Below are 20834 nucleotides of genomic sequence, written 5' to 3' on the forward strand. Positions count from 1 at the left end.
GGAAGAGCTTTTGATGAAAAATGTTTTATTTCTCTGCAATTAGTTCCAGGCTCCTGGAAGAGCTTTTGATGAAAAATGTTTTATTTCTCTGCAATTAGGTCCTGGCTCCTGGAAGAGCTTTTGATGAAAAATGTTTTATTTCTCTGCAATTAGGTCCACGCTCATAGAAGAGCTTTTGATGAAAAATGTTTTATTTCTCTGCAATTAGGTCCTGGCTCCTGGAAGTGCTTTTGATGAAAAATGTTTTATTTCTCTACAATTAGGTCCACGCTCATAGAAGAGCTTTTGATGAAAAATGATTTATTTATTTGCAATTAGGTCCAGGCTCATGGAAGAGCTTTTGATGAAAAATGTTTTATTTCTCTGCAATTAGGTCCACGCTCATAGAAGAGCTTTTGATGAAAAATGATTTATTTCTTTGCAATTAGGTCCTGGCTCCTGGAAGTGCTTTTGATGAAAAATGTTTTATTTATTTGCAATTAGGTCCTGCCTCCTGGAAGAGCTTTTGATGAAAAATGTTTTATTTATTTGCAATTAGGTCCAGGCTCCTGGAAGAGCTTTTGATGAAAAATGTTTTATTTCTTTGCAATTAGGTCCTGGCTCCTGGAAGTGCTTTTGATGAAAAACGTTTTATTTCTCTACAATTCGGTCCAGGCTCATGGAAGAGCTTTTGATGAAAAATGTTTTATTTCTTTGCAATTAGGTCCTGGCTCCTGGAAGTGCTTTTGATGAAAAACGTTTTGTTTCTCTACAATTCGGTCCAGGCTCATGGAAGAGCTTTTGATGAAAAATGTTTTATTTCTTTGCAATTAGGTCCTGGCTCCTGGAAGTGCTTTTGATGAAAAACGTTTTATTTCTCTACAATTCGGTCCAGGCTCATGGAAGAGCTTTTGATGAAAAATGTTTTATTTCTTTGCAATTAGGTCCTGGCTCCTGGAAGTGCTTTTGATGAAAAATGTTTTATTTCTCTGCAATTAGTTCCAGGCTCCTGGAAGAACTTTCGATGAAAAATGATTTATTTATTTGCAATTAGGTCCATGCTCATAGAAGAGCTTTTGATGAAAAATGATTTATTTATTTGCAATTAGGTCCAGGCTCATGGAAGAGCTTTTGATGAAAAATGTTTTATTTCTCTGCAATTAGTTCCAGGCTCCTGGAAGAGCTTTTGATGAAAAATGTTTTATTTCTCTGCAATTAGGTCCTGGCTCCTGGAAGAGCTTTTGATGAAAAATGTTTTATTTCTCTGCAATTAGGTCCTGGCTCCTGGAAGTGCTTTTGATGAAAAATGTTTTATTTCTCTACAATTAGGTCCACGCTCATAGAAGAGCTTTTGATGAAAAATGTTTTATTTCTCTGCAATTAGGTCCACGCTCATAGAAGAGCTTTTGATGAAAAATGATTTATTTATTTGCAATTAGGTCCAGGCTCATGGAAGAGCTTTTGATGAAAAATGTTTTATTTCTTTGCAATTAGGTCCAGGCTCATGGAAGAGCTTTTGATGAAAAATGTTTTATTTCTTTGCAATTAGGTCCAGGCTCATGGAAGAGCTTTTGATGAAAAATGTTTTATTTCTTTGCAATTAGGTCCTGGCTCCTGGAAGTGCTTTTGATGAAAAATGTTTTATTTATTTGCAATTAGGTCCTGGCTCCTGGAAGAGCTTTTGATGAAAAATGTTTTATTTATTTGCAATTAGGTCCAGGCTCCTGGAAGAGCTTTTGATGAAAAATGTTTTATTTATTTGCAATTAGGTCCTGGCTCCTGGAAGAGCTTTTGATGAAAAATGTTTTATTTATTTGCAATTAGGTCCTGGCTCCTGGAAGAGCTTTTGATGAAAAATGTTTTATTTATTTGCAATTAGGTCCAGGCTCCTGGAAGAGCTTTTGATGAAAAATGTTTTATTTCTTTGCAATTAGGTCCTGGCTCCTGGAAGTGCTTTTGATGAAAAACGTTTTATTTCTCTACAATTCGGTCCAGGCTCATGGAAGAGCTTTTGATGAAAAATGTTTTATTTCTTTGCAATTAGGTCCTGGCTCCTGGAAGTGCTTTTGATGAAAAACGTTTTATTTCTCTACAATTCGGTCCAGGCTCATGGAAGAGCTTTTGATGAAAAATGTTTTATTTCTTTGCAATTAGGTCCTGGCTCCTGGAAGTGCTTTTGATGAAAAACGTTTTATTTCTCTACAATTCGGTCCTGGCTCCTGGAAGTGCTTTTGATGAAAAACGTTTTATTTCTCTACAATTAGGTCCTGGCTCCTGGAAGTGCTTTTGATGAAAAACGTTTTATTTCTCTACAATTCGGTCCTGGCTCCTGGAAGTGCTTTTGATGAAAAATGTTTTATTTCGCTACAATTCGGTCCTGGCTCCTGGAAGTGCTTTTTATGAAAAACGTTTCATTTCTCTACAATTAGGTCCTGGGTCCTGGAAGTGCTTTTGATGAAAAACGTTTTATTTCTCTACAATTCGGTCCTGGCTCCTGGAAGTGCTTTTGATGAAAAACGTTTAATTTCTCTACAATTAGGTCCTGGCTCCTGGAAGTGCTTTTGATGAAAAACGTTTTATTTCTCTACAATTCGTTCCAGGCTCATGGAAGAGCTTTTGATGAAAAATGTTTTATTTCTTTGCAATTAGGTCCTGGCTCCTGGAAGTGCTTTTGATGAAAAACGTTTTATTTTTTACAATTAGGTCCAGGCTCCTGGAAGTGCTTTTGATGAAAAACGTTTTATTTTTTACAATTAGGTCCTGGCTCCTGGAAGTGCTTTTGATGAAAAACGTTTTATTTCTCTACAATTCGGTCCTGGCTCCTGGAAGTGCTTTTGATAAAAAACGTTTTATTTCTCTACAATTAGGTCCTGGCTCCTGGAAGTGCTTTTGATGAAAAACGTTTTATTTCTCTACAATTCGGTCCAGGCTCATGGAAGAGCTTTTGATGAAAAATGTTTTATATCTTTGCAATTCGGTCCTGGCTCCTGGAAGTGCTTTTGATGAAAAACGTTTTATTTCTCTACAATTCGGTCCTGGCTCCTGGAAGTGCTTTTGATGAAAAACGTTTTATTTCTCTACAATTCGGTCCTGGCTCCTGGAAGTGCTTTTGATGAAAAACGTTTTATTTCTCTGCAATTAGGTCCAGGCTCATGGAAGTGCTTTTGATGAAAAACGTTTTATTTCTCTGCAATTAGGTCCAGGCTCATGGAAGTGCTTTTGATGAAAAACGTTTTATTTCTCTGCAATTAGGTCCAGGCTCATGGAAGAGCTTTTGATGAAAAATGTTTTATTTCTCTGCAATTAGGTCCAGGCTCATGGAAGAGCTTTTGAAGAAAAGTATTTTATTTCTCTGCAATTCGGTCCAGGCTCATGGAAGAGCTTTTGAAGAAAAGTTGTTTTTTTCTCTGCAATTAGGTCCTGGCTCCTGGAAGTGCTTTTGATGAAAAACGTTTTATTTCTCTACAATTCGGTCCTGGCTCCTGGAAGTGCTTTTGATGAAAAATGTTTTATTTCTCTACAATTAGGTCGTGGCTCCTGGAAGTGCTTTTGATGAAAAACGTTTTATTTCTCTGCAATTCGGTCCTGGCTCCTGGAAGTGCTTTTGATGAAAAACGTTTTATTTCTCTACAATTAGGTCCAGGCTCATGGAAGAGCTTTTGATGAAAAATGTTTTATTTCTTTGCAATTAGGTCCTGGCTCCTGGAAGTGCTTTTGATGAAAAACGTTTATTTCTCTACAATTCGGTCCTGGCTCCTGGAAGTGCTTTTGATGAAAAACGTTTTATTTCTCTACAATTCGGTCCTGGCTCCTGGAAGTGCTTTTGATGAAAAACGTTTTATTTTTTCTGCAATTAGGTCCAGGCTCATGGAAGTGCTTTTGATGAAAAACGTTTTATTTCTCTGCAATTAGGTCCAGGCTCATGGAAGTGCTTTTGATGAAAAACGTTTTATTTCTCTACAATTCGGTCCAGGCTCCTGGAAGTGCTTTTGATGAAAAACGTTTTATTTCTCTGCAATTAGGTCCAGGCTCATGGAAGAGCTATTGAAGAAAAGTATTTTATTTCTCTGCAATTAGGTCCAGGCTCATGGAAGAGCTTTTGATGAAAAATGTTTTATTTCTTTGCAATTAGGTCCAGGCTCATGGAAGAGCTTTTGATGAAAAACGTTTTATTTCTCTACAATTCGGTCCAGGCTCCTGGAAGTGCTTTTGATGAAAAACGTTTTATTTCTCTGCAATTAGGTCCAGGCTCATGGAAGAGCTATTGAAGAAAAATATTTTATTTCTCTGCAATTAGGTCCTGGCTCCTGGAAGTGCTTTTGCTGAAAAATATTTTATTTCTCTGCAATTAGGTCCTGGCTCCTGGAAGTGCTTTTGCTGAAAAATGTTTTATTTCTCTGCAATTAGTTCCAGGCTCCTGGAAGAACTTTTGATGAAAAATGATTTATTTATTTGCAATTAGGTCCAGGCTCCTGTAAGAGCTTTTGATGAAAAATGTTTTATTTCTCTGCAATTAGGTCCTGGCTCCTGGAAGAGCTTTTGATGAAAAATGATTTATTTATTTGCAATTAGGTCCAGGTTCATGGAAGAGCTTTTGATGAAAAATGATTTATTTATTTGCAATTAGGTCCAGGCTCATGGAAGAGCTTTTGATGAAAAATGATTTATTTATTTGCAATTAGGTCCAGGCTTCTGGAAGAGCTTTTGATGAAAAGTGTTTTATTTCTCTGCAATTAGGTCCAAACTCATTAAAAAAGAACTTTTGAAGAAAAGTGTTTCATTTCTCTGCAATTAGGTCCAGGCTCCTGGAAGAGCTTTTGATGAAAAATGTTTTATTTCTCTGCAATTAGGTCCAGGCTCCTGGAAGAGCTTTTGATGAAAAATGATTTATTTATTTGCAATTAGGTCCTGGCTCCTGGAAGAGCTTTTGATGAAAAATGATTTATTTATTTGCAATTAGGTCCAGGCTCCTGGAAGTGCTTTTGATGAAAAGTGTTTTATTTCTCTGCAATTAGGTCCAAACTCATTAAAAAAGAACTTTTGAAGAAAAGTGTTTCATTTCTCTGCAATTAGGTCCAGGCTCCTGGAAGTGCTTTTGATGAAAAACGTTTTATTTCTCTGCAATTAGGTCCAGGCTCATGGAAGAGCTATTGAAGAAAAATATTTTATTTCTCTGCAATTAGGTCCTGGCTCCTGGAAGTGCTTTTGCTGAAAAATATTTTATTTCCCTGCAATTAGGTCCTGGCTCCTGGAAGTGCTTTTGCTGAAAAATGTTTTATTTCTCTGCAATTAGTTCCAGGCTCCTGGAAGAACTTTTGATGAAAAATGATTTATTTATTTGCAATTAGGTCCAGGCTCCTGGAAGAGCTTTTGATGAAAAATGTTTTATTTCTCTGCAATTAGGTCCTGGCTCCTGGAAGAGCTTTTGATGAAAAATGATTTATTTATTTGCAATTAGGTCCAGGTTCATGGAAGAGCTTTTGATGAAAAATGATTTATTTATTTGCAATTAGGTCCAGGCTCATGGAAGAGCTTTTGATGAAAAATGATTTATTTATTTGCAATTAGGTCCAGGCTTCTGGAAGAGCTTTTGATGAAAAGTGTTTTATTTCTCTGCAATTAGGTCCAAACTCATTAAAAAAGAACTTTTGAAGAAAAGTGTTTCATTTCTCTGCAATTAGGTCCAGGCTCCTGGAAGAGCTTTTGATGAAAAATGTTTTATTTCTCTGCAATTAGGTCCAGGCTCCTGGAAGAGCTTTTGATGAAAAATGATTTATTTATTTGCAATTAGGTCCTGGCTCCTGGAAGAGCTTTTGATGAAAAATGATTTATTTATTTGCAATTAGGTCCTGGCTCATGGAAGAGCTTTTGATGAAAAATGTTTTATTTCTTTGCAATTAGGTCCAGGCTCATGGAAGACCTTTTGATGAAAAATGATTTATTTATTTGCAATTAGGTCCAGGCTCATGGAAGAGCTTTTGATGAAAAATGATTTATTTATTTGCAATTAGGTCCAGGCTCCTGGAAGAGCTTTTGATGAAAAATGTTTTATTTCTCTGCAATTAGGTCCAGGCTCATAGAAGAGCTTTTGATGAAAAATGATTTATTTATTTGCAATTAGGTCCAGGCTCCTGGAAGAGCTTTTGATGAAAAATGTTTTATTTCTCTGCAATTAGGTCCAGGCTCATAGAAGAGCTTTTGATGAAAAATGATTTATTTATTTGCAATTAGGTCCTGGCTCCTGGAAGTGCTTTTGATGAAAAACGTTTTATTTCTCTACAATTCGGTCCAGGCTCATGGAAGAGCTTTTGATGAAAAATGTTTTATTTCTTTGCAATTAGGTCCTGGCTCCTGGAAGTGCTTTTGATGAAAAACGTTTTGTTTCTCTACAATTCGGTCCAGGCTCATGGAAGAGCTTTTGATGAAAAATGTTTTATTTCTTTGCAATTAGGTCCTGGCTCCTGGAAGTGCTTTTGATGAAAAACGTTTTATTTCTCTACAATTCGGTCCAGGCTCATGGAAGAGCTTTTGATGAAAAATGTTTTATTTCTTTGCAATTAGGTCCTGGCTCCTGGAAGTGCTTTTGATGAAAAATGTTTTATTTCTCTGCAATTAGTTCCAGGCTCCTGGAAGAACTTTCGATGAAAAATGATTTATTTATTTGCAATTAGGTCCATGCTCATAGAAGAGCTTTTGATGAAAAATGATTTATTTATTTGCAATTAGGTCCAGGCTCATGGAAGAGCTTTTGATGAAAAATGTTTTATTTCTCTGCAATTAGTTCCAGGCTCCTGGAAGAGCTTTTGATGAAAAATGTTTTATTTCTCTGCAATTAGGTCCTGGCTCCTGGAAGAGCTTTTGATGAAAAATGTTTTATTTCTCTGCAATTAGGTCCTGGCTCCTGGAAGTGCTTTTGATGAAAAATGTTTTATTTCTCTACAATTAGGTCCACGCTCATAGAAGAGCTTTTGATGAAAAATGTTTTATTTCTCTGCAATTAGGTCCACGCTCATAGAAGAGCTTTTGATGAAAAATGATTTATTTATTTGCAATTAGGTCCAGGCTCATGGAAGAGCTTTTGATGAAAAATGTTTTATTTCTTTGCAATTAGGTCCAGGCTCATGGAAGAGCTTTTGATGAAAAATGTTTTATTTCTTTGCAATTAGGTCCAGGCTCATGGAAGAGCTTTTGATGAAAAATGTTTTATTTCTTTGCAATTAGGTCCTGGCTCCTGGAAGTGCTTTTGATGAAAAATGTTTTATTTATTTGCAATTAGGTCCTGGCTCCTGGAAGAGCTTTTGATGAAAAATGTTTTATTTATTTGCAATTAGGTCCAGGCTCCTGGAAGAGCTTTTGATGAAAAATGTTTTATTTATTTGCAATTAGGTCCTGGCTCCTGGAAGAGCTTTTGATGAAAAATGTTTTATTTATTTGCAATTAGGTCCTGGCTCCTGGAAGAGCTTTTGATGAAAAATGTTTTATTTATTTGCAATTAGGTCCAGGCTCCTGGAAGAGCTTTTGATGAAAAATGTTTTATTTCTTTGCAATTAGGTCCTGGCTCCTGGAAGTGCTTTTGATGAAAAACGTTTTATTTCTCTACAATTCGGTCCAGGCTCATGGAAGAGCTTTTGATGAAAAATGTTTTATTTCTTTGCAATTAGGTCCTGGCTCCTGGAAGTGCTTTTGATGAAAAACGTTTTATTTCTCTACAATTCGGTCCAGGCTCATGGAAGAGCTTTTGATGAAAAATGTTTTATTTCTTTGCAATTAGGTCCTGGCTCCTGGAAGTGCTTTTGATGAAAAACGTTTTATTTCTCTACAATTCGGTCCTGGCTCCTGGAAGTGCTTTTGATGAAAAACGTTTTATTTCTCTACAATTAGGTCCTGGCTCCTGGAAGTGCTTTTGATGAAAAACGTTTTATTTCTCTACAATTCGGTCCTGGCTCCTGGAAGTGCTTTTGATGAAAAATGTTTTATTTCGCTACAATTCGGTCCTGGCTCCTGGAAGTGCTTTTTATGAAAAACGTTTCATTTCTCTACAATTAGGTCCTGGGTCCTGGAAGTGCTTTTGATGAAAAACGTTTTATTTCTCTACAATTCGGTCCTGGCTCCTGGAAGTGCTTTTGATGAAAAACGTTTAATTTCTCTACAATTAGGTCCTGGCTCCTGGAAGTGCTTTTGATGAAAAACGTTTTATTTCTCTACAATTCGTTCCAGGCTCATGGAAGAGCTTTTGATGAAAAATGTTTTATTTCTTTGCAATTAGGTCCTGGCTCCTGGAAGTGCTTTTGATGAAAAACGTTTTATTTTTTACAATTAGGTCCAGGCTCCTGGAAGTGCTTTTGATGAAAAACGTTTTATTTTTTACAATTAGGTCCTGGCTCCTGGAAGTGCTTTTGATGAAAAACGTTTTATTTCTCTACAATTCGGTCCTGGCTCCTGGAAGTGCTTTTGATAAAAAACGTTTTATTTCTCTACAATTAGGTCCTGGCTCCTGGAAGTGCTTTTGATGAAAAACGTTTTATTTCTCTACAATTCGGTCCAGGCTCATGGAAGAGCTTTTGATGAAAAATGTTTTATATCTTTGCAATTCGGTCCTGGCTCCTGGAAGTGCTTTTGATGAAAAACGTTTTATTTCTCTACAATTCGGTCCTGGCTCCTGGAAGTGCTTTTGATGAAAAACGTTTTATTTCTCTACAATTCGGTCCTGGCTCCTGGAAGTGCTTTTGATGAAAAACGTTTTATTTCTCTGCAATTAGGTCCAGGCTCATGGAAGTGCTTTTGATGAAAAACGTTTTATTTCTCTGCAATTAGGTCCAGGCTCATGGAAGTGCTTTTGATGAAAAACGTTTTATTTCTCTGCAATTAGGTCCAGGCTCATGGAAGAGCTTTTGATGAAAAATGTTTTATTTCTCTGCAATTAGGTCCAGGCTCATGGAAGAGCTTTTGAAGAAAAGTATTTTATTTCTCTGCAATTCGGTCCAGGCTCATGGAAGAGCTTTTGAAGAAAAGTTGTTTTTTTCTCTGCAATTAGGTCCTGGCTCCTGGAAGTGCTTTTGATGAAAAACGTTTTATTTCTCTACAATTCGGTCCTGGCTCCTGGAAGTGCTTTTGATGAAAAATGTTTTATTTCTCTACAATTAGGTCGTGGCTCCTGGAAGTGCTTTTGATGAAAAACGTTTTATTTCTCTGCAATTCGGTCCTGGCTCCTGGAAGTGCTTTTGATGAAAAACGTTTTATTTCTCTACAATTAGGTCCAGGCTCATGGAAGAGCTTTTGATGAAAAATGTTTTATTTCTTTGCAATTAGGTCCTGGCTCCTGGAAGTGCTTTTGATGAAAAACGTTTATTTCTCTACAATTCGGTCCTGGCTCCTGGAAGTGCTTTTGATGAAAAACGTTTTATTTCTCTACAATTCGGTCCTGGCTCCTGGAAGTGCTTTTGATGAAAAACGTTTTATTTTTTCTGCAATTAGGTCCAGGCTCATGGAAGTGCTTTTGATGAAAAACGTTTTATTTCTCTGCAATTAGGTCCAGGCTCATGGAAGTGCTTTTGATGAAAAACGTTTTATTTCTCTACAATTCGGTCCAGGCTCCTGGAAGTGCTTTTGATGAAAAACGTTTTATTTCTCTGCAATTAGGTCCAGGCTCATGGAAGAGCTATTGAAGAAAAGTATTTTATTTCTCTGCAATTAGGTCCAGGCTCATGGAAGAGCTTTTGATGAAAAATGTTTTATTTCTTTGCAATTAGGTCCAGGCTCATGGAAGAGCTTTTGATGAAAAACGTTTTATTTCTCTACAATTCGGTCCAGGCTCCTGGAAGTGCTTTTGATGAAAAACGTTTTATTTCTCTGCAATTAGGTCCAGGCTCATGGAAGAGCTATTGAAGAAAAATATTTTATTTCTCTGCAATTAGGTCCTGGCTCCTGGAAGTGCTTTTGCTGAAAAATATTTTATTTCTCTGCAATTAGGTCCTGGCTCCTGGAAGTGCTTTTGCTGAAAAATGTTTTATTTCTCTGCAATTAGTTCCAGGCTCCTGGAAGAACTTTTGATGAAAAATGATTTATTTATTTGCAATTAGGTCCAGGCTCCTGTAAGAGCTTTTGATGAAAAATGTTTTATTTCTCTGCAATTAGGTCCTGGCTCCTGGAAGAGCTTTTGATGAAAAATGATTTATTTATTTGCAATTAGGTCCAGGTTCATGGAAGAGCTTTTGATGAAAAATGATTTATTTATTTGCAATTAGGTCCAGGCTTCTGGAAGAGCTTTTGATGAAAAGTGTTTTATTTCTCTGCAATTAGGTCCAAACTCATTAAAAAAGAACTTTTGAAGAAAAGTGTTTCATTTCTCTGCAATTAGGTCCAGGCTCCTGGAAGAGCTTTTGATGAAAAATGTTTTATTTCTCTGCAATTAGGTCCTGGCTCCTGGAAGAGCTTTTGATGAAAAATGATTTATTTATTTGCAATTAGGTCCTGGCTCCTGGAAGAGCTTTTGATGAAAAATGATTTATTTATTTGCAATTAGGTCCAGGCTCCTGGAAGAGCTTTTGATGAAAAATGATTTATTTATTTGCAATTAGGTCCAGGCTCATGGAAGACCTTTTGATGAAAAATGATTTATTTATTTGCAATTAGGTCCAGGCTCATGGAAGAGCTTTTGATGAAAAATGATTTATTTATTTGCAATTAGGTCCAGGCTCCTGGAAGAGCTTTTGATGAAAAATGTTTTATTTCTTTGCAATTAGGTCCAGGCTCATGGAAGAGCTTTTGATGAAAAACGTTTTATTTCTCTACAATTCGGTCCAGGCTCCTGGAAGTGCTTTTGATGAAAAACGTTTTATTTCTCTGCAATTAGGTCCAGGCTCATGGAAGAGCTATTGAAGAAAAATATTTTATTTCTCTGCAATTAGGTCCTGGCTCCTGGAAGTGCTTTTGCTGAAAAATATTTTATTTCTCTGCAATTAGGTCCTGGCTCCTGGAAGTGCTTTTGCTGAAAAATGTTTTATTTCTCTGCAATTAGTTCCAGGCTCCTGGAAGAACTTTTGATGAAAAATGATTTATTTATTTGCAATTAGGTCCAGGCTCCTGGAAGAGCTTTTGATGAAAAATGTTTTATTTCTCTGCAATTAGGTCCTGGCTCCTGGAAGAGCTTTTGATGAAAAATGATTTATTTATTTGCAATTAGGTCCAGGTTCATGGAAGAGCTTTTGATGAAAAATGATTTATTTATTTGCAATTAGGTCCAGGCTCATGGAAGAGCTTTTGATGAAAAATGATTTATTTATTTGCAATTAGGTCCAGGCTTCTGGAAGAGCTTTTGATGAAAAGTGTTTTATTTCTCTGCAATTAGGTCCAAACTCATTAAAAAAGAACTTTTGAAGAAAAGTGTTTCATTTCTCTGCAATTAGGTCCAGGCTCCTGGAAGAGCTTTTGATGAAAAATGTTTTATTTCTCTGCAATTAGGTCCAGGCTCCTGGAAGAGCTTTTGATGAAAAATGTTTTATTTCTTTGCAATTAGGTCCTGGCTCCTGGAAGAGCTTTTGATGAAAAATGATTTATTTATTTGCAATTAGGTCCTGGCTCATGGAAGAGCTTTTGATGAAAAATGTTTTATTTCTTTGCAATTAGGTCCAGGCTCATGGAAGACCTTTTGATGAAAAATGATTTATTTATTTGCAATTAGGTCCAGGCTCATGGAAGAGCTTTTGATGAAAAATGATTTATTTATTTGCAATTAGGTCCAGGCTCCTGGAAGAGCTTTTGATGAAAAATGTTTTATTTCTCTGCAATTAGGTCCAGGCTCATAGAAGAGCTTTTGATGAAAAATGATTTATTTATTTGCAATTAGGTCCAGGCTCCTGGAAGAGCTTTTGATGAAAAATGTTTTATTTCTCTGCAATTAGGTCCAGGCTCATAGAAGAGCTTTTGATGAAAAATGATTTATTTATTTGCAATTAGGTCCAGGCTTCTGGAAGAGCTTTTGATGAAAAGTGTTTTTTTTCTCTGCAATTACGTCCAGGCTCATGGAAGAACTTTTGAAGAAAAGAAAGTGGTTTTTTCTCTACAATGAGATCCAGGCTCATGGAAGAGCTTTTCAAGAAAAGTGTTTTTTTTCTCGACAATTATGTCAAGGCTCAAGGGGAATAAAGCTCATTTGGATGTCATATACGTGTATAATATAATATAATAGTTGATCTGATTTGGATGACTAACCCCCGAATAATCTGTTATGGAATATCAAACAATTGAAAAGGCATTGATTGAAAGCGATTTGAAAGATAATTAGAATTTACATAAATAATGGGCAAAAACTGAAAACTGAGGAAAAAAAGAACACTCCCACATAGTTTATCAAATAAAAAAGAGGAAGAAGAAACTTGTCCAGCGATTGTTTAGTTAGACGATGATAGATGAGGAAAGATTGAGAGAACTGGGATGGGGGGAAAGAAAAACTGAAGGAAAGCCCTCTGCAGCTACATAACCTTCAGAAAGCGTTACATTAAGAAATGCACCAACTAAAAAGTACCAGCGAATCGAAAAATGTATATTTTATTGGCACAGAAAGTCGAGGCTCATGGAAGAGATAGAACACAGACCAAAACACAGTGGAAATTGTGGAGCACATGGCTGGTGCAACCATTAGGTAAAGTAGGCGGTCGCCGAGAGCGGCAAAATTTGGGGCTGGCATGAATGGATGAAAGCATGATTCATGAAATTACGCAATTAAACAAGCAGACTGTCTTCGTTTTTCCTTTTATACGAACTGCAATGTTAATTGCCAGCTCAGCACATCGGGTGAAACTCTGCCTCCCTCCCTCCTGGCAACGCCAGGAGTACACCCCGTGGTCATGTCTTGAAGATTGCTCTGCTCACCAAACACCACTCCTAATCGATTGCTCCGCTCACCAAGCACTACTCCTAATCGATTGCTCCGCTCACCAAGCACTACTCCTAATCGATTGCTCTGATCACCACTCCTAATCGATTGCTCCGCTCACCAAGCACTACTCCTAATCGATTGCTCTGATCACCACTCCTAATCGATTGCTCCGCTCACCAAGCACTACTCCTAATCGATTGCCCTGCTCACCACTCCTAATCGATTGCTCCGCTCACCAAGCACTATTCCTAATCGATTGCTCTGCTCACCACTCCAAATCGATTCCTCCGCTCACCAAGCACTACTCCTAATCGATTGCTCTGCTCACCAAGCACCTCCCATAATCGATTGCTTCGCTCACCAAGCACCTCCCCTAATCGATTGCTCCGCTCACCAAGCACCTCCCCTAATCGATTGCTTCGCTCACCAAGCACCTCCTCTAATCGATTGCTCCGCTCACCAAGCACCTCCCCTAATCGATTGCTCCGCTCACCAAGCACTACTCCTAATCGATTGCCCTGATAACCACTCCTAATCGATTGCTCCGCTCACCAAGCACCTCCCCTTATCGATTGCTCCGCTCACCAAGCACCTCCCATAATCGATTGCTCCGCTCACCAAGCACCTCTCCTAATTGATTGCTCCGCTCACCAAGCACCTCCCATAATCGATTGCTCCGCTCACCAAGCACCTCCATAATCGATTGCTTTGCTCACCAAGCACCTCCCATAATCTATTGCTCCGCTCACCAAGCAGCTCCCCTAATCGATTGCCCCGCTCACCAAGCACCTCCCCTAATCGATTGCTCCGCTCACCAAGCACCTCCCCGAATCGATTGCTTCGCTCACCAAGCACCTCCCCTAATCGATTGCTTACCTCCGCTAATCGATTGCTTCGCTCACCAAGCACCTCCCTTAATCGATTGCTTACCTCCGCTAATCGATTGCTTCGCTCACCAAGCACCTCCCCTAATCGATTGCTCCGCTCACCAAGAACCTCCCATAATCTATTGCTTTGCTCACCAATACCTCCCATATTCGATTGCGTGCTTCCTGCACTGAAAAACACCAGGATGACGGTTTAAAGTCGTGCTGGGTGTTTAACCCAGACTAGATATCCCCACCCACATCCTCACCCAAGGGAAAATATACCATTTAAGACCTTCAAGGTGCGTTCACACCCCATGGAGTTGAAACAGTAATAAAACACAATCGATGGATTATTTCTAAACATAATTTATACATCTATTATTCGTGATGCCTTTTCGAGTGAATCATACACTTTGTGATAGTTAACCATTGTTATGGTTACCATGGATACCAAACAAAAAAATTACAATGGTGAAAAAAAGGTCTTTTTTCAAACCCAAGCTTCTATTTAAATGCAACTCCAACATTTCCTTCGTTTATGCATCTCAGGGTACGAAAACGTGTTGAAACAACACAAATTCTGTTTGGACATGCAACTCCCTTCATACGGCAGATAGGTGAAATATTTGGGAGAATTGTGACTTTGATGATACAAGCACGAGAGTTGGCACACAGTTAGAGTATGCCCGAAGGAAGATATTTGGCTATAGGGCCATCGCAGATTTGTCCTGTGACAACAATGGCGGCCATTTTTCAAAATGGCCTCCATTGCTTGTTATTTTACATATACTAGGGAGATACCCGTGCTACGCACGGGTGGGAGGCCAGAAGCAAACAGGCAATGCAGATACGGCGAATGCTAAAGCATGAAACCAATAAATTCCACATTCCTGCAGCACCTTCAGTCGCACGTCAGACATGGACAGCAAGTTCTTGAAGGACTTTCATGAAAAACGTACCCGTTCGCAAACAAACGGGTACGTTCACGTATAGAAACATCAATCGTGGGACCGTGGCGAATCTGCATATGGCGATCCGTGAAGTTCACGTTCAGAAAGTAGAAACCATCACGGCATGTCGTCATTCACTTGAACTTGATATCTCTTTTTTCATTCCAAACAACATAACTTTAATCACAAAATAAACTTTTAATAACATCGTTAATGTTTCCTTCATTGTAAAAACTACCAAATCAACAGTTAAAAGGATTTTGAGCCGATAGCTGTTACGGCCTTGGCAAGATCGATGGAGACAGCGATCTGTTACCGTATTCACCGCCCAAATAGCTATGTGGAATTCTCTCATGTAGAGATTAAATGTCATTTGAACTTTGGCCAAGGTCATTATTTACTTTGAATGATGTTTATATACGAATGATGTTTAATGATGTTTATATTGGTTTTGGGTCGTCCTTTCCGCATATCTCGTGGGATTGTAAGTTGGAGAGACGGCCGTGATGGCGGGGAGGGGTTTGGAATTCTCTCAAGCAGGGATTCAACCCATGTCCTTATGAAAGGACTTTGTCCGAGGTCACCGAGTTCGATCGGTGCAGCCGTGCAGCGATCGGTGCAGCCATTTGTGTGGCACCCGGAAAAACAACATCGTCACAATGAAAACATCGTCACGATGAACGTAATGCGAACACGAATGTTATGCGGGAGTCCAAACATGAGAATGCTGGAGACCAAAGCTGAAATTGGGGAAACTAAATAGCCTATTTTATTCCTCGAGATCCCAGGATTACCCACTCAAAATATCGTTGCGATCGGTTCAGAAGTTTTTACGGTGCCTTCGAATGGACAGACAGACAGACGGACGGACATTTGGTGAATTATAGTAAGATTTGGTACATTACTGTGTAAAAACTGTTGTTGTGGTCATACAAGCTTGACATTTGGCACATAATTAAAGACCCCTAACCAGGGGTGCCGCCAGGGATTTTGGGCCCCATGAAAAGATATCACAATGGGCCCCAATGAAGCACGCGCGCACATTTTTTCCCCGACATTTTTGCCAGGAGGTTGAAACAATGCTTATATTTCTGCATACAGTATGGAATTCACTATTTGATGCAAGACTGATACCCATGCAAGAAATGTACTAAAGGCCATCCTTTACAGTCTAAATGTAATTTTAATGGTAAGAATTACAACATACATTAACCTCTTCAATTAAAATAAATTAACATTATCATCTATAGAATGATATAACAAACAAAATAATAAAATCAGCAGCAGAGTATACAGTCACGTGAAAAAGTAAGTACACCCCATGTAAAGTTTTGACTTTTTCAACATATTTCAACATACAGCTATTTGATTTTCATTTCAACAATATTGATACATAAAGGTGATATAATATAACAAATATCATGAAACATTTACATTTTGTAGACCATTGTATAATTTAAATAAACATAAATATAAATTTCGCATTTGGAAAAAGTAAGTACTGTGGCGGACACAAAAGCCCACTGGCGTGGTGACATCATTCCGCGCACCAAGTGGGCGGTGGCCACGCACCAGGGGTAGGCGTGGCCTCATGATATACACCGGGCGCCCAGCCCGGAACAGTACAGTGTTACAGTGCAGTCTTACAATAAAGACGTTTATATGTTACCGCTTGTCCGCTTCCTCCTTGCTCACAAGCAGCGCGCGTAACGCCGCGCTTTACTGGTGACCCTCGACGTTGGATCTGCCGTAGCGATCCTTCCGAACACGACGCCATGGCAATGGCGATTAAACTTCCCGAATTTTGGGAGGCCCAGGCCGAGGTCTGGTTCGTTCAAGCCGAAGCCCAGTTTCAGCTTCGGCGCCTCACCAACGACGACCTGCGCTACTGCCATGTCGTCGCCTCCCTCGGGCCCGGCACGGCCGCTCGACTTGTGTCCGTCCTTCGCCACCCACCGGACGGCCACAAGTACGAGACACTCAAGCGGCTACTCCTAGCCACGTTCGGCCTCACGGACGACGCACGTGCCGACCGCCTCCTGGATCTCCCCGAGCTCGGTGAGACGCGCCCGTCGGTCCGAATGGACCATATGCTGTCCCTGTTGGGCGACGAGGCCCCCGGTTCGCTATTCCGGGCGCTTTTCCGGCGCCAACTTCCAGCGCAGGTTCGCCTCGCGTTGGCCGGGACCGAGCGAACGGAACCCCGAGCATTGGCAGCCGAGGCGGACAGGTACTTCGCCGCTTCGGACACGCGGGCGAGCGTCGGCGTGGCCGTCACGACCCCTCGACGCTGATGTTCAGCAGCATGTTCCACAGCATCCGCTTCTACAGCACGCTGATGTTCAGCAGCATGCTGATACGCGCCTCGTGAGCGCCGCCACGCCCCGCCCACCGCCGCGGCGAAAACCGCCACCGCGGGGAAACCCGCCAACTCCACCGGCCTGGCGGAGCCAGCCGCGCTCCTCCAGCTCCACCACCTGGTGCTGGTTCCACGCCAGGTTCGGCCACGAAGCTCGGCGGTGTCATCCGCCGTGCTCCTTCAACGGGTCGGGAAACGCCCGGGCCGGCGCTCAATAGTGGCGATGAGCGCCGGCCGTTCGAGCAGCCTGCTGTTCATAACGGACACCTTCTCCGGGCGCCGTTACCTGTGCGACACGGGAGCGCAGGTGAGTGTCATTCCCGCCGGCACGTCAGACAAGCACGCCACGGGTGGGGGCCCCGCGCTGCTTGCCGTGAACGGGACGCCCATCCGTACGTACGGAAAACGCTGCCTCTCTCTGCGGTTTGGAGGGCAGGTTTTCCGATGGACGTTCGTCACCGCCGACGTGCCCATGGCACTGCTTGGCGCGGACTTCCTGTGCGCTAATGGGCTCCTGGTCGACGTCAAGCGCAGATGGCTTGTCCAGGCCGAGACGTTCAGCTCGCTCGCTTGTGCGTTGCCCAGCTCAACGGGCGGCTTGCCAAGCGGCTTGCCGAACGATTCGGTTCCGGCCACGTTGGTCTGTACGCTTCCGGCAGCGGACGCATTCACCCGCCTCCTCGCCAGCTTCCCGGCCCTCACGCGGCCCATCTTCTCGGCGGGGGCCATCAAGCACGGGGTCGCCCATCACATCCCCACCGTCGGGCCACCGGTCTACGCCCGAGCACGCCGCCTCGAGCCGACGAAGCTGGCGGTGGCAAAAGCGGGGTTCGCTACCCTGGAGCGACTCGGCATCGTTCGGCGCTCAGAGAGCGCTTGGGCGTCGCCGCTGCACATTGTGCCGAAGCCTGGCGGGGGATGGCGACCGTGCGGGGACTATCGCCGTCTCAATGACGCCACGACTCCCGACCGCTACCCCGTCCCCCACATTCAGGACTTTTCCGCCCGTTTGGCGGGCAGGTCCTTCTTCTCGAAGGTGGACCTCATACGCGGCTACCATCAGGTCCCCGTCAGGCCGGAGGACGTCCCGAAGACGGCGGTCATCACGCCATTCGGACTCTTCGAGTTCCTGCGCATGCCCTTCGGTCTGAAGAATGCGGCTCAGGCGTTCCAGCGACTGATGGACAGCGTCCTGCGCGACTTGGACTTTGTCTACGTCTACCTGGACGATATCCTCGTCGCCAGCGCGTCCCGCGAAGAGCACCTACGCCACCTCCGCACGCTCTTCAAACGCCTGGGCCAGCATGGCCTGATTGTAAACCCCGCAAAGTGCCGGTTCGGCGCCGCCACAATCGATTTTCTGGGGCACCGTGTCACCAGGCACGGAGCCGTCCCCCTGCCGGCCAAGGTGGAGGCGGTGAAGGGGTTTCCGCACCCCCGCACGATCAGAGGGCTGCAGGAGTTCCTGGGCATGGTGAACTTTTACCATCGGTTCCTGCCCCGTATCGCCCAGCTCCTGCGCACCCTGCACGAAGCTCTCCGAGGTAAGCCAGGCAAAGGCGACGTTACCTGGACTGAGCAGATGGACACGGCGTTCACGGGCGCGAAGCTCGCCTTGGCTAACGCCACCATGCTCGCGCACCCGGCGCCCGATGCACCGATCGCCCTCACCACCGATGCCTCGGACTACGCGGTGGGCGCGGTGCATGAGCAATGGGTGCGTGGAGCTTGGCAACCGCTGGCGTTCTTTAGCCGGCAGCTTCGCCCGCCCGAACGCCGTTACAGTACCTTCGACCACGAGTTGCTCGGACTTCACTTGGCGGTCAGGCACTTCCGCCATCTGCTCGAGGGCCGGGCTTTCACTGCTTTCGTCGACCACAAGCCGCTGATCTTCGCGATGGGCAAGGTCACCGAGCCGTGGTCGGCCCGGCAGCAGCGTCACCTCTCGGCCGTGTCCGAGTACACGACGGACATCCAGCACGTCGCGGGGAAGGACAACCCGGTGGCGGATTGCCTTTCCCGGGCCGTCGCCCACGCAGTCCACCTCGGCATCGACTATGCCCGGATGGCAGCGGACCAGGCCGCTGACCCCGACGTCCAGGCCTTGCGGACCGCCGTCACGGGCCTCCGCGTCACCGAGGTGCCGTTCGACGGCGCGGGCGCGGCCCTCTTGTGCGACGTCTCCCTCGGGCGTCCTCGCCCCATCGTGCCCGCGGGCTGGCAGCGCCAGGTGTTTGACGCCATCCATGGCCTGTCCCACCCGGGCGCGAGGGCCTCCCAAAGGCTGATCGCCGACAAGTTCGTCTGGCATGGCCTCCGGAAGACCGTCCGCGGCTGGGCCAGGACGTGCCTCGCGTGCCAGCGCGCCAAGGTGCACCGGCACACCCAGGCCCCGTTGGCCCCGTTCACGGTGCCGGAACGCCGGTTTGACCACGTCCACATGGACCTGGTGGGACCTCTGCCCCCCTCGCGGGGTTTCACCTACGTCCTCACCATGGTGGACCGCACCACCCGGTGGCCGGAGGCCGTGCCCTTGGCGTCGACAACGGTGGCCGATGTCGCGCAGGCTTTCATCGCCACCTGGGTCGCCCGGTTCGGCGCCCCCTCAGACATCTCATCCGACCGCGGCCCCCAGTTCACCTCGGAGCTCTGGGGGGCGGTTGCGCAGGGGCTCGGGGTCCGGCTGCACCGAACCACGGCCTACCACCCCCAGGCTAACGGCCTGTGTGAGCGATTTCACCGCTCATTGAAGGCCGCGCTCCGGGCCACCCTCCGCGACGGCGGCTGGGTCGACAGGCTCCCTTGGGTCCTGCTGGGCCTCCGGACGGCGCCCAAGGAGGACCTGCGCGCATCCGCGGCGGAGTTGGTCTTCGGGCAACCGCTGCGGGTGCCGGGCGAGTTCCTCCCCGACTCCACGGCACCATGGTCCGCGGCACAGCAGCGCTCCGCTCTGCAAGAGACCGCCCAGAGGTTCGCCCCGGTGCCAACGGCATGCCACGGGCACCCACCAACGCACGTCGCCCCGGAGCTTCGCACGGCGGAGTACGTCTTCGTCCGCCACGATGCCCATCGGACACCACTGCGGCCCCCGTACGACGGGCCTTTCCGCGTGCTGGAGACCGGGGCGAAGCACTTCACCCTGGACATCGGCGGTACTCCTGACCGTGTTTCGGTAGACCGCCTCAAGCCGGCCCACCTCGATGTGGACCATCCACCGCCAGTGGCCCGACCCCCACGTTGGGGCCGCCCTCCTGCGGGCGGACCCCCGGCACCGCCCAGCCCCGCCGCCACGCCGCCCCCCGGTCCTGCACCCATCCCAGGGGCAGCCAGGGGCATCCCACCTGGCATCCCTGCACCCCGGACGCCGCCGATCGCCAGGGGGCGCTTCGGCCGGGTCATTCGTCTGCCCCGCAAACTGGCCCTCCAGGTGCGCGGGAATTCTGGGGGGGCGCGTGTGGCGGACACAAAAGCCCACTGGCGTGGTGACATCATTCCGCGCACCAAGTGGGCGGTGGCCACGCACCAGGGGTAGGCGTGGCCTCATGATATACACCGGGCGCCCAGCCCGGAACAGTACAGTGTTACAGTGCAGTCTTACAATAAAGACGTTTATATGTTACCACTTGTCCGCTTCCTCCTTGCTCACAAGCAGCGCGCGTAACGCCGCGCTTTAGTACTATCAATATTGTTGAAATGAAGATCAAATAGCTGTATGTTGAAATATGTTGAAAAAGTCAAAACTTTACATGGGGTGTACTTACTTTTTCACGTAACTGTACATCCAAGTATACATACCAAGT

This window comes from Myxine glutinosa, chromosome 1 (assembly GCF_964187855.1).
Source record: "Myxine glutinosa chromosome 1, kmMyxGlut1.1, whole genome shotgun sequence".
Classification (NCBI taxonomy): Eukaryota; Metazoa; Chordata; class Myxini; order Myxiniformes; family Myxinidae; genus Myxine; species Myxine glutinosa.